Source organism: Triturus cristatus, chromosome 7 (genome assembly GCF_964204655.1).
Source record: "Triturus cristatus chromosome 7, aTriCri1.1, whole genome shotgun sequence".
Taxonomy (NCBI): Eukaryota; Metazoa; Chordata; class Amphibia; order Caudata; family Salamandridae; genus Triturus; species Triturus cristatus.
In genome coordinates, this window is record NC_140590.1 from 794,505,794 (window position 1) to 794,519,995 (window position 14,202).

Consider the following 14,202-nt stretch of genomic DNA (forward strand, 5'->3'; position numbering starts at 1 on the left):
TTTTGTGCAATTTTGTCAAATGAAGTTATATCGCAGTGGTATAATTTCGCTGGCAGCGGGTTTAATTTCCAGCACGAGGCAGTCTGATGGGAGCATTCTTTGTTGTCAGGGTGATCTGAATACAGTTTTATGTTGAACATATAAATATAGCTCCTCATTGCCCAAATCTCCTGTTCAGGTTGTAAGATTCACAACTCAAAGTCTTTAATTATATCTCCTCTAACATTTAAGTTCATTTAGTCTTTGCATATTGTTTTAACTTATGTTATTAGCAATGAAACTCTATTAATTTCTAAAAGGCCTAAGGGGTTTAGCGCCCACTGCTGAGATTTGTGTGAACTGCAAGTCATATGTTCAAATACAAGCCATGGTCAAATCACTCCACGGTGTATGTTAGCGTAAAAGGCCATTTATTAGGACAAGGTTGACAACACAATACTTTAACCAAAAACATCATTAAACTTATAACGGTTATAAACAATCCCACACCTCAAACCTTTCATCCACCATCCATTCCCGCACTCCTGTTACTCTCTTCCCGTTTCACTCTGCGACTTCCTCCCTCATTCCATTCACTTCCTCAGTTATCGTTCAACCTCCTCTCCATCATCTCCAGCCATCGCTCTCATGCATCCCGCACCCCCATCATGCACCTGTATCCCCCTCCCCGGAGGGGTGAGTATGCCCATCGTCGACTCCCCCCCCCCCCAAAATACTATTAACACCTCCTAGCAACCTGTCCTAAACTGACACGCTATAAACAGGACAAAAAAAAACAATCCCTAACTTCTGAAACTTGCAGGGTGGGCGGGTGGTCCGAAATTCATAACAACCCTTCCCCAATGACGCAGGGATGCAGGAAGAGGATGAAACCTCCTCGCCTGCCCCCTATAATCCCTCAGCCTAAACCCCACCCCTAGCCCAACCCCCTGACCCGCTACACCTAGTCCTTCCTTTCAATGCGCGAACAACCCGGGGGAAGACTGGTCTGTCGACCCTACTTCCCCCGGTGGCCGGCATCGTGCAATAAATACACTCCACGCTGTATGTTAGCATAAAAGGCAATTTATTAGGAAAAGGTTGACAACACAATACTTTAACCAAAAACATAATTAAACTTATAACACATAAACAATCCCACACCTCAAACCTTTCATCCACCATCCATTCCCGCACTCCTGTTACTCTCTTCCCGTATCACTCTGCGACCTCTTCCCTCATTCCATTCACTTCCTCACTTATCTTTCAACCTCCTTTCCATCATCTCCAGCCATCGCTCTCATGCATCCCGCACCCCCATCATGCACCTGTATCCCCCTCCCCGGAGGGGTGAGTATGCCCGTCATTGACTCCCCACCCCTCCAAAATACTGCCAACCAGGGAACCCCCGTAGGGCGGTTACCTGCCCCCCCCTTACTGTAGTGCACCTTTCGCCCCTCAGTCCCTGCGACACCAAATGGATTTGTTCCACAACTTACTAATGACATCCCTCATCTCCATCATATAATAAGCGTTGCCCATCTGCGAAAGGTGCACTCCATCGTCACGAAACAGCAATGGCTCTTCCAGCCGCAAGCCTACATGCGCAATCACCTTGATGCCCCTTGTACTGCAAAAACCTCTCATAGCCCTGTTAAGCATCCTACAAGCCTTTTAAACAGCGGCTGGGCTTCAGAGACCCTCTCCAAATTTTACCCGGCACAAATTCAGTCCAAACAATGCACGTGCCTGCGAGATTGCTCTTCATGACCTCCAAATCCCTTTGCATCAAATGTAAAAGAGCCAGACTCGACAGTCTGATTAAGTCATTCTCACCCAGGTGCAATACCAACATATCCGGATAGCCTCTTTGAGAGATCATTTTAGTCAGCTAGGGCAGCAATGTTCCCCAGCGCATCCCTCCTTTTCCCCATTAATGCACTGCATGATGGCTGCTTCTGAGACCCAGGTTACGGTCGTAAACCTGCCAATCTGCATACTTCGCTGCCCAATGTACAAAGGAATGCCCAACGATCCAGGTGACCGTCTTGGTCCCTGGGCCCCCCACACAACCTGCGATAAGGAAACAAGTGTTAGTGCACGAAAAACACAGCGACTCCCCCTTGTAGCCCCAGAAACCTGCACCCCCTAATGCCAACCCTTACTCATTTGCGCAAATAGCGTTCGCAGCACCTTGACCTCCACCGCCCGATCTGACGTATCCTGTCTCAAGACCACCCCAGGCATGCCGCCGTGCCAATGCGGAAGGAATAAGTACCAAACCTAGCAGGATCCCTATCCAAGTGCATCAAAGCCATCCACAGTACTGCCAACAACTGAAAAGCGGTCAAGCGCTCCTGTGAAGCATGACAAAAAATCTCACCCGATACACCTGGGGCCGTCGTAGGAAAACGTGCCATTCCTGCACTGGACACGCCCCCAAAAAGCCACTTTCACTCAACCAAACCCACTTGCCTCTCCCAGCCTGGTCCGTTTTAGAACGTCCCTGCCAAATTCCCAGACACGCCCCATCCAGTCGCACCTCATCATACAGTTTCCCAGCCTTCCCTCTCGTACCTAACAACTCTGAGACCCGAAAAGCCCCAAAAAACATCCACACCATGCACAAACGAAACACCAAGACCTCGTAATCATCATAGCAACAGTTGGGCATCTCAGCCAACAAACTCTGTAACAAATCAAAGGTAATCGCCTCCCTAGGAGCCCTCCTCAGTGCCCTCCCCCTGCTCCCGTCCCCAACCTCTCAACATCTTACTCAGTAACCCATCCTTAGCAGGATCAAAACCCATATACAATTTGCTATAGAAAGAAATCCCAGCCAGTTTACCTGCAATCGTAGTTGGAGACAAACCTTTATCAATGCAATTCAGAACAAAACGTATAAATCCCTGTTAACTGTCCTGCCGCGACATGTGCAGCGTCTCACTGGTCCATCCCAGAAATGCGCCGAATTCAGCCCCAGCCAGCATGTAGCTGCGCCTCGTTGAGTCTACTATGGAGTTTTCGACCAGGCCCACCACTCTCACTCCCCCCAGGCCCAGATGCCGTCCGGCAGCTCTGTCTTGCAAGCATCCACTCCCGGGGTCAAACGTCGGAAACGCTGCTTCTGCAAACGAGACAATGCATCCGCAATGTCATTGCTTGCACCTGGAACATGTTTCGCACAGAAGATTACATTCAGACGCAGGCATTGCAGCATAAAACTTTGCAAAACCCACAAGTCCCTCGCCTTCTGCTTATTCACCAGTTCCACAACCGTCATGTTGTTGACATGGAACAGCACAGACCTGTTCTGAAATTCCGGGCCCCAAACAGCCAACGCCACTAACAAGGGAAAAAAATCCAAAAAAGCTATGCTCCGCCCTTGCCTCAACCAGTGTGCTGGCCATTGCTCCGTGTACCACTTCCCATCCCAGAAGACCCCGAAACCGGAAGCCCCTGCCATGTCAGAAAACAGTTGCACCTGCCAAACAGTCCTGTCGTCCACAAAATCCATTGACACACCGTTTAATTCCACCAGAAAACTCTGCCACACCCTCAGGTCCGCCCTAACTCCCATGGAGATCCTGACTCTGTGGTGTGGAAGCACCGCCCCAGACATGGCCATGCCCAGGCGGAGACAAAATGTTCTCCCAGCTCTCACCACCCGACAAGCAAAATTCAGAAATCTCATAAGTTGCTGCACTCTCCGCAAGTCAATCTTTTTCTCCCCGATCACCTGTAGCAGGAAGGCTTGCATGTCTGTCACCTTCCCCTTGGGAAACCTGGCCACCCACAGGACAGAGTCCAACTCAATGCCAAAGAACGTCAACCTGCAGCTGGGCCCAGCTGTTTTTTCCGCTGCCAGGGGGATCCCAAACTCTTGCGCCAAAGCCTTAAACTGTCTAAGCGCCCTCCCACATTCACCGGACTGTCCTTTCCCGAGGAATAGAAAGTCATCCAGGTAATGTGACACTTCCCGATAACCACTGCTCTTCGTAAATGCCCACTGCAGAAATGTGCTGAAGGACTTAAACAGCACACAAGAAATTGCACATCCCATGGGCAAGACTTTGTCGACAAAAATGGCACCTTCAAACTGCATCCCCAGTAACGAGAAATCCGCGGGGTGTATGGGAAGGAGGCAAAAGGCCGATTTCACATCACATTTGGCCAACTCCACCCCCCGCCCACACAACCGCACTAGGTGGACCGCATCGTCCACAGAAGCATACAGCACCCTCGAATCCTCCTCGGCAATGAAGTCATTAACGGAACTCCCTCCGGGCCAATATAGATGGTGAATCAATCTAAATTCTCCTGGCTCCTTCTCAGGGACCACCCCCAGGGGCGATATAATCAGATCTTCCATGGGCCAACATTCAAATGGGCCCGCTATCCTCCCTTCCTCCACCTCTTTCCTCAACTTACCTGCAACTACTTCTGGCAACTCCTTGGCTGACCTCAAATTCTCCGCCCACCTCCGTTCCCGGGGGACTTGGTAACCCACCCGAAAACCTTCCATAAAACCCCAATGAATCTGCAACGCGGCCTCTCTATCTGGGTACACTGAGAGCCATGGACCCATGGCCTCAACCCTAACTGGGGTAGGAGCCCTTTAGCCCAGACTGTCCTCTGCCCTTCGTTGCCCGCCACTGCTCGGATGGCGTGGCCAACGTAAAACACTATGTAAGCGGGTGGCGTCCCCCACATTTTGAGCATTCATGTTTGAACTTGCAGGGGTACTTGGTGCAGAAGCCTTTGTTGAAATTCCAACAAGCTCCTGTGGTACTTCGACTTGGCTTCGTGGTGGACCCGCATTTCCTGTGTCACCAACGTCATGGGGTGCTTCCTCTCCTCCACCCACACCCACTTGCCTACCAGGCCCTTGGCCCCAGCTCCGCCCAAGCCTCCTCCTCTGACATGGGTGTAGGGGGCCCTTCTACCGCCCCGGCCCCCCAACCCCTCCTCCCTGGCAGTCCGGAGATCATGTCACTTCTGTTCAGTCTCCTGGATCAACCTACGCTGAGCCCTTATTTTTTTCTTCAATTGACATGCCACTGGGCAATACCGGTGGTGAAACCTGCCCCGCCCTGTCCAGCTCCCCAGGCCTGGCTGGCCCAGTCACACTGCCCCGTACCCCGTTTGAACCCATACTGGGGAATAGCTATGGGGGCGCTCCCCCCCCCACCCAGTGGCGTTGTGACTCCTTTCACCCCCCCAGGTAAGGTCGATGGGAGCGTCGTTCCAGCACCCCTCATCCCCCTCCTGACCTTCGCTTCCGGATAATTGCAGGGCAAAGTCGTCTGCCACAGGTTCCCCCCACTCATCGTATTGTATTGTATTGTATATCGATTTGTAAAGCGCGATTGCTGCCCCACGGGCGTCCAAGCGCTGAGGATGTAGACAGAGTTGGGAGGTACGGTAGGAGTTTAGGGCAGGTTGGACCTAGCAAACAGAAGGGTCTTTAATTGTTTGCGGAAAGATTGCAGGTTGGGGTTGCATCTAAGTTGAAGAGGGAGTGAATTCCACAGTTTTGAGGCATTCAGAGTGAACATTCTGCCCCCAGTTCTAGCTCTCTTAACTTTAGGAACCACGGCCAAAAAGGCTTCGGTGGAGCGTAGATTCCTGCTTGGGTGATAGCGGGTGACTAGATTGTCATTTATTGCTGGACCTGTTTTCCAGAAGGCATGATGTGAAATGCATAGTGCCTTAAAAGCCACTCGCTGCTTCACCGGTAGCCAGTGTAGACTTTTTAGTCCAGGTCTGGCTGACTGCGTACGTGGAATGCTAAGCAGGGTACGGGCTGCGCAGTTCTGCACAACCTGTAACTTCCGTAGAGTCAGTTCTGGGGCTCCCACGTAGAGGGCGTTATTGAAATCCAACCTGGACTGTATCAGGCCTTGTACTGCCACCTGTTTGGCCTCCCTTGGAAAAAGAGGCAGAACTTTTCTGAGTGTTCTGAGCAGGCCAAAACATGTGGCAGATAACTTGGTGGCCTGGTGAGTAAAAGTAAGATTTTTGTCTAACCAAATTCCCAGGCTCTTTACGTTCTCTTTGGGGATAGGGGGCGTACCCAGACATGAAGGCCATAAGGAGGTAAAAGGTACTGGTGAAGCTGGGCCCAAGAGCATGACCTCAGTCTTGTCTCCATTGAGTTTTAAGGAGGAGGCTGTCATCCAACCTTTAACCTCCTCCAGACATTTCATCAAGCCTGACGAATTTTGCCTGATGCCCTCCTGCGTCAATGAAACCACTAGCTGGGTATCGTCCGCATATGATATGATCTTAATACCATGCGGTTCGACGATCCCAGCAAGCGGTTTCATGTATATGTTGAACAACGCAGGGCTCAAGGAGGAACCCTGCGGAACCCCACAGCTCAGAGATTTGCTGACTGACACTGTGTCCCCGTCAAAGATCTGGAACGATCTGTCAGTCAAAAAAGAGTCAAACCCCCTCAGTGCATTGCCTGTTACCCCGATGTCAAGGAGACGGTTCAGTAAGGTGGTATACCTGACCGTATCAAAGGCAGCACTTAGGTCAAGGAGGATCACTGCCACTGATCCTCCTTGATCCAGTATCCTCCGTGACTCTTCAGTGACTGCCAGCAGCGCAGTCTCAGTTCCGTGCCTGGGTCTGAAGCCTGTCTGAGTCATATCTAGTAGTAGGTTGTTCTCTAGGAACTGAATCAGCTGGGTGTTTATGTATTTTTCCAGGATCTTACTTGCCCAGGGGAGCAATGAAATGGGGCGATAATTGGCGTGGTCTTCTGGGTCAAGATTTGGTTTTTTTAACAATGCCCGTACCATGGCTCTTTTCCAAACGGTGGGCATAGTACAAGATGAGATCGAGGAATTTAAAAGTTCCAGAATTACGGGAAAAGTGGTTAGGCTTGTCCGCAACATAATCTCCGGTGGAGCTGGATCGCGTGGAGAGCCGGATTTGACTTGCCGAGCCAGCCTGTTCAGAGTGTCGAGGTCTAGAGGTGGGAAATATTCTAAAGTTGGTTGGCCTGGAAGGATAGGATTTGTCGAGGGTGCTTCCTCCGCACCTCCAGAATTTGAGGTTGCTGTCGAGAAGGCGGAATAAATCCGAGAGACTTTATTGTGGAAAAATTCCGCTAGCTCATTGCACTGATCTTGCGATCATCCCCCTCCTCACCCTCCGAAGCCGCCTCAGAATTCAAAACAGGCCCAGCTGCTGGCCGGGCCAGGGCCTGGCCCCTCCACTGCCCCGGGGGACACCTAGGCTGCGCTGCCGATTCAACGCGAGGACACGCCAGGAATTCCTCCCCCCGCCCCGCCCCTCCCCTCCCGGCATCACAGACTGTGTGGACGCGTTCTCCATAACGCACGCAGGCATGCTCTTGCGCTGGCCCCGCGCTTCCCCGTCTCTGATTTTACCAGCCCCGCCCCCTACCCGGCATACCTTTTTTGGGCGATGGTGGCTCCTCCATACACACCACCACCGCTGCAGCGACCTCTGCCGACGCGGACCTCGGGGTGCGGGCCATCCCCACCCACACCTGGTCGAGGACGCCAGGTCGCAGGAGGTCTGCCCTGCCCGCCCGTCCCAGCACCTGTAAAGCGGCCCGGACCGCCTCTGCTTCGGGCACCTCCATAGCAGGCCGCAACCGGTGAGTGGTGGAAAAACAGGTTGGGGGCTGCCTAAACACAGGTCCTGCAAAGCGGACTCCACACAGCTATCACCCCGAGCCTACCCCGCACCAATCGACCGATTGGGCCTGCTAACTACTACCAACCGCCCTGTCCCTCTCTACCTACTCTCCAAAATTCCTAACAACCCTTCCCCAATAGCGCTGGGATGCAGGATGAGGATGAAACCTCCTCGCCTGCCCCCTATAACCCCTCGGCCTAAACCCCACCCCTAGCCCAACCCCCTGACCCCGCTACACCTAGTCCTTCCTTTCAATGCACGAACACCGCGGGGAAGACTGGTCTGTCCACCCTACTTCCCCCGGGGTCGGCATTGTTTCACTGTCACTGAAACGAGCAGCAGGTTAGATTGGGAAAAATTAGTAGTATAGGTAAATTTCAATGCAGGGCGAAGGGCATAGATGTCATTTAGGGATCGTCAGGGGTCGCAACTGCAACCCTCGTTTACCCGTGACCCCAACACTGCCTTTGGGACCCCTGACATCAGGGGCTGCAAAGTTACCGTTAAGAAGAGAAGGTAAACAGTGTTTCTATGAGCTCCGTTTACTTTCTGAGGCTTCCACTGGAACAAGTGCTGGAACTCGAAATAAAACTAGGTTCTATGTAAATAAGTAGACTCGGCACTGCAAAGGACGCTTCTATGCATGAATAAATAAAAAATAAAAAAGCACACACACTTCTTTTTGAACTTGTTGTTCCTGTTTGATTATTGATATCATGTGAAAAGTTATGTGTTTGAAAATACCCTTCACCTCTATTCCTTGAACCAATGATAGTGCCTTATAAACAAACACAAATCAATACAAAACACTTGTAAGTAGTACTAGTAATATATGCCAAACAATTGTTCAAGTTAAGGGTGATGATTCACAAAAAGTAGTAAAATTAAACTCAGATTTTTAAATTCATGTCAATTTTTGCAACTTCCAGTAACTCACAAATTCCAATAGGAGTCTGCATGCAAAGCTGCCAGTGGTGCAAGGTTCCACACGGATGCCTTGGAACATCACGATTTGCAAGGTTGAAATCCATTCGCACTGAATGAAGTTGTCCCTGGTGGAGAACTCTGCACAATAAAAATGGTTTCTATTATGTAAATGCACATTTCTTTGTATTTCTGTTTTCTCCGTTGTGAAAATATATTTTAATGTGAAGAAACTCTTTCTTCTACACCCAGAAGCAATGCTTTGCCAGTGAGATTCGGGCAGTGTGGATGTCAAATTTCCCAGCGAAAATTATCAGTGAGAAACAGTGTCAGTACGGATTTGCCTTAGGTGGGCCTCTGCCTAAAGTGGCACACTGAATGAAAAAAAACGATGGGCTGAAATGCTACCCCCAAAGCGACTGCCACTAGTTAGACTATTTCCAAGCCTTTGTCCCATCACCTTTTGGGTGATTGATTGCTAGTAGTATGCCTGGAAACTTAAGACTTGTGTAGCTTTCCAAGCCTTCGAGCTAGCCTTCTACTGCCAATGTTTGTGAATTCCAAAAAGTAGTAAATTTAAACCCATTCAAGTAGCACTTCTATCAGTGCAAATTCACTTCTTGTTTGGTACACCAGTTACAATATATATTTAAGTTTCTACTCCAAAAATTGAGCTACTAGAAACCTCTTAGTGAAATGAAAACCATGAGAAAAACCGACACAGACACAGCAGACTCGACTCATGGCCCTGTGACCCAACTACCAAGTCAAGAATGCATTTGAGGGGTGTCAAACCCCAAACACCACCCTGAAGCTATGCCCCAGCCTGTTCCACCTGACCCAGGTAGTTCTCACTGAGAACTCAACATGTCTACGGTAGTGGCTGCTGGCATGACTCGAGGGTGGCGAGGGTGGGCAGGTGCGGGGGGGGGATTTGGGTGGGGCGCAAGAGGTAAAACAAAATGATTTTTAAAAAATGATATACTTGGTTTGCCTCCGGGTCCTGCCGGCGCATCTCTGCTCCTTGCTCCTGTGTTCCTCATGGGACAGGAAGCCAGGACGAACAGCCAGGCTCCCCTGACCAATCACAACGCTGCAATGCAATTCTGTGATTGGTTTTGAACATTCTGGTTTGACGCCCAACAAGGGAATGGGGCCTAGGCTTGTTCTCCACGCAGGCTGTAATGCAGCCCGCATGGAGAATGGGGAAAGTGCGCATGACTGGTTTGGGCAGCCCGAGAGGGCCGACCAAACAGTCATTGCGCACTTAGGAGTGGGCAAACCACTCCTGCCCTGCTTCGTGAGCAGAGCAGCCCCGTCCCTGCCCGCAAAGGAAACATAAAATGATAATAACTGAAAGTTATCTGCGAAGAAGGGTACAAAGTTCCTCATGTACAGTAAAGAAGAGATAAGGAAGGCGGTGGAAGGAAGGACTCGACCAACCGCTAGTTACCAGAAAGGTAACAAAGAGAAGACCGGGGGAATTCCCTTGGTGGAACTAGAGCTCTCACAAACCCAGCGAGCTAGGTGTCATGCTTCATCATATGAGCACTGCCCTTCGTCAAGTCGGCGCTGCAATCCTTGACGGGCTCCTGAAAACGGGGCTCTTTATCGGGGATCTTTTGTTCCTGCCGATAGGTGCATGGGGGTGAGGGGTCTAGTATGTATGAATGTAGCAGAGAGTGAGGTAAAAAGGGTCAGTTAGTCCTAATTACTGTTTTATTCGCAAGGTAAACTACCCTATTAAAATGGTGTAGAGTGGCTAGGTACTAGAAATAATGTGTCTAGACGTATAGCTCTACTCTAGGAGATCAACATGTTCCATGCCGTGTATGTCAGGAGGATCTGGGCAGTTCTTCAGGATCAAAAAACTGTCTACACTACGTGGTGGAGTGAAATCTACATACCACGTCCTTAGGTCTGTGACCTGTTGAAAAAGGCAACAATAAAACAAAAATGAATAAAACCAAACTCTTATTACTGTTCACTATGTATAATACAATGGTGTCGTGAAGATCACCGTGCTCGAAATAGGTCAAAATGTATTCTATCTGGTGAAGTATCTCAGAGAGTCGTGAGGGAGTGATAGGAAAGGGGTTGTGGTGGTATGGAGAGGGATTAAGTAAAAATTCTTCTACAGATAATTATCTGGCGAGAATGAATGGAAAAACACAAGGACGAACTCACCTAATGATGCTACTAGATTTGCTAGCAACAGTACTGGCGGCTATTAAAAGGACACCGGTTGGGTCCTGTAAGAGAATGTATAAAAAGGAGCCAGAAATACAATGAATTAGATTACGCTTCCGCCAGTTGGTAGAAAGTACCTCAATTCAGATTAAAATAAGCGTTTCATCAGGGTACTGGGAGCGAGTTACAGCCATTGCAGAGCAATACCCACTCGCACACGAGAGTCTGCCGGATCCGGCGCCCAGGCGAGGGGTGTGTCAGCCAGGATGCACGGTAGCCGGTGTGGTCGGTAGGGAAGATAGGAATGCATGGGAGGCCTCGATCACCAGCAGACAGGTGCTGCTTAAAGAGTTACGAACAGTCATGGAGACGTGTACTCACCAGCGTGTATTCGCGCTATGCCGGAAGACCTACCCAAACCGCCAGGAACCGGGGTGGTGAGGAAGGGAGATTAGAGCGGCAAGCTATACTCTACGGGGAAGTCAATTGCAGTGTTACGTGAGCGTCGTGACGTCTAAGGTGCTGGGCAAAAAGTCACGTAGTGACGTATCCAGTTGCTAAACAACTAGGTGTAAACAATTGTGTGGGATTGGCTATCACGCCGTAGGCAAAGTCACGTAGTGACGTATCCCGTTGCTAAACAGCTAGATGTACACAATTGTGTAGGATTGGCTATTACGCTGTTTCAGAGGGGAATACTCATTGGGAAACTAGCGGGTAGCGTATAGTTGCGTCTAAGTGCTAAAATAAGTAGTGTAACCTGTTTATTCTCTCGCTGCGAAAGGAGTGGTTCTACAGGAGTGTGTATTAACACTGAACAGTTTATGTCACGTAATGTATGAGAATGGCACAGTTATCTGGGTAACAACGTGATGTACCTACTCACTATCTCAATGCGATCGGCGTGGTTGTGCCGAAATGTGTACTAGTGTTGCTCGGTATATGTCAGTTTATGTTACGTAATGCATAAAATTCAGACAGTTATCAGGGTATTGCTTACTACTAATAAGTGTCGAACAGGAGATGACATGAGTCATGAACACATAAGTAAGGTGAATTTGGTGAATGGTCCTCTTCCATAAAGGTATAAAGTGTCTGATACTGGTGTACATCAAAGGCCTCAATATAGTGGTACCCTCTTGAGTATCGAAACAACTACGGTTCAAGACAGTCCAGGTCACACTAACAGGAGGGGGTCCAATCGAGGGGTGGTGGTAGTATTTCTGACCAATCATAACCCACTAGGACCAATCATCAGAACGAGTTGTCATGACAGAAGGAGACTAGAAGTGCAAGTGTCACTACCCGAGGGGTTAAAGTTCAGGAATTGGAACCAGGTTACGGTAGGCTGCTCCACGGGATTGCATCATTAAGACCTTCAGTATGACATGATAGTCTATGTGCCATCTCTGTTCAATCCTGAACAGAGAAGATTTGGAAATCTGTACATGGGATTCCAATATGACCCAGTGTAGTGAATCGGGGGAGTGTTGCGCCTCCGTGAAATGTCTGTAAAGTCTAGTGGTGGTGCGTTGACAGCGTATATTGCTCCGATGTTCAATAATGCGGGTTTTAACTGGTCGCATTGTCATGCCTATATATTGTAGATCACATGGGCAGATGATCAAGTAGATACATTGCTTGGTGTTACAATTAGTATGTTTTTGAATACTCCATTTGAAATTAGGTCGTAACATGACTTCCTTGGTTGATGTAGTGAGTTTACAGACAGCACACAAGCCGCAGGGAAAATGTCCCTTAACAGGCGGTAGTCCCCAAAGGGTAGTTTGTGATGGATTGGTATGTTTTCTCGGTCTAGCCACTTTACACCATTTTAATAGGGTAGTTTACCTTGCGAATAAAACAGTAATTAGGACTAACTGACCCTTTTTACATCACTCTCTGCTACATTCATACATACTAGACCCCTCACCCCCATGCACCTATCGGCAGGAACAAAAGATCCCCAATAAAGAGCCCCGTTTTCGGGAGCCCGTCAAGGATTGCAGCGCCGACTTGACGAGGGGCAGTGCTCATATGATGAAGCATGACACCTAGCTCGCTGGGTTTGTAAGAGCTCTAGTTCCACCAAGGGAATTCCCCCGGTCTTCCTTTTGTTACCTTTCTGGTAACTAGCGGTTGGTCGAGTCCTTCCTTCCACCGCCTTCCTTATCTCTTCTTTACTGTACATGAGGAACTTTGTACCCTACTTCGCAGATAGTCTCCTGGGGTATGTACACTGGACCTCCTTAAACAAACCCCCTGTCCCCTCCTTTGGTACTATAATAACTGAAAGTTATCATTTTATATTTCCTTTCCTTTACGCTGCTCAAAAGCAGTGAGGTGACACTCCTTCCCCATAGCGGAGGAGCCTCCCCTGGACTACAGTCATGCACAACCCAATGGCCTGGAGCTCTTTTCCTGGGATTGCTTACTTCAAATGTATTTTCACTGCACACACTCTTATTCATCTCTGCTAAGAGAAGCCTTGATGGTTGAGTTTTCAAATTGGTGCATATAGGAAGGGCTCCATGTTTCCGTCCTCGCATTTTACAGATCATTTTATCACGTGACTGACAACCCCATGTACTAAGCCTAACTTACAAATAGAGGTGGGTATGCCAGCAAGGGAAACATCCTTTATCCCGCAGTCAGAATAACGAACTGCCTTTACAACGCAGTCACTATCCCGACTGCAATGTTACTGAGCGCTCCTTTAACCCTCAAGTCGTTACGACGACTTTCTTTAGGGGAGGGCGTTGTTGGACTGGTGTTGGATTGTAAGTCCAGCACCTTCCCTACAGTTGCAAAGACCGGAGTTGGAATTGTAATTTATACTATTCCAAAGTCCAGTGCCCCCCAAGGCAATTCTTTGTAACACCTTGCGTGGTAAAGTAACACATGGTAACATCATAGTTGGGGTAGTGACTGCGTTGTAAAGGCATGCAGGGTAAATGCATGCGGGGTTCTGTCATACAACCGGCAGCAAATAATCAGGGTGTGCCATGCCAGAGCCGAACCAAGCATCTGACTAGGAGAGCGGCTGGTGACCCAGGCTTACCAGTGCGGATTTCTGATCTGACGGCTTCGCCTCCAGGAGCAGGAGCAAGACGGCGGCCATAAACGTCTGCAGAGAGCCCTGACGGCACTGGAGGTGCACTACAACCTGGGGATGTGAGGACTGATGCCCCGGCGCACTGACAAGAACGGCGCTTCGCTACAACCTGGGGATGTGAGGACTGAAGCCCCGGTGCACTGACAAGAACGGCGCTTCAGAGAGCTGAAGGACGTTATCCCAAGGCTTTTGAGCGCGCTTCCGATGACAAGTGGAGAGGCGCCGAGACCGACATAGCGGTAATGATATTGACAACAGGGGCACACTGAGCGACACTTCAGAGAGTTGCGGAGAAGTGGTGCTCTTCCTGTTTG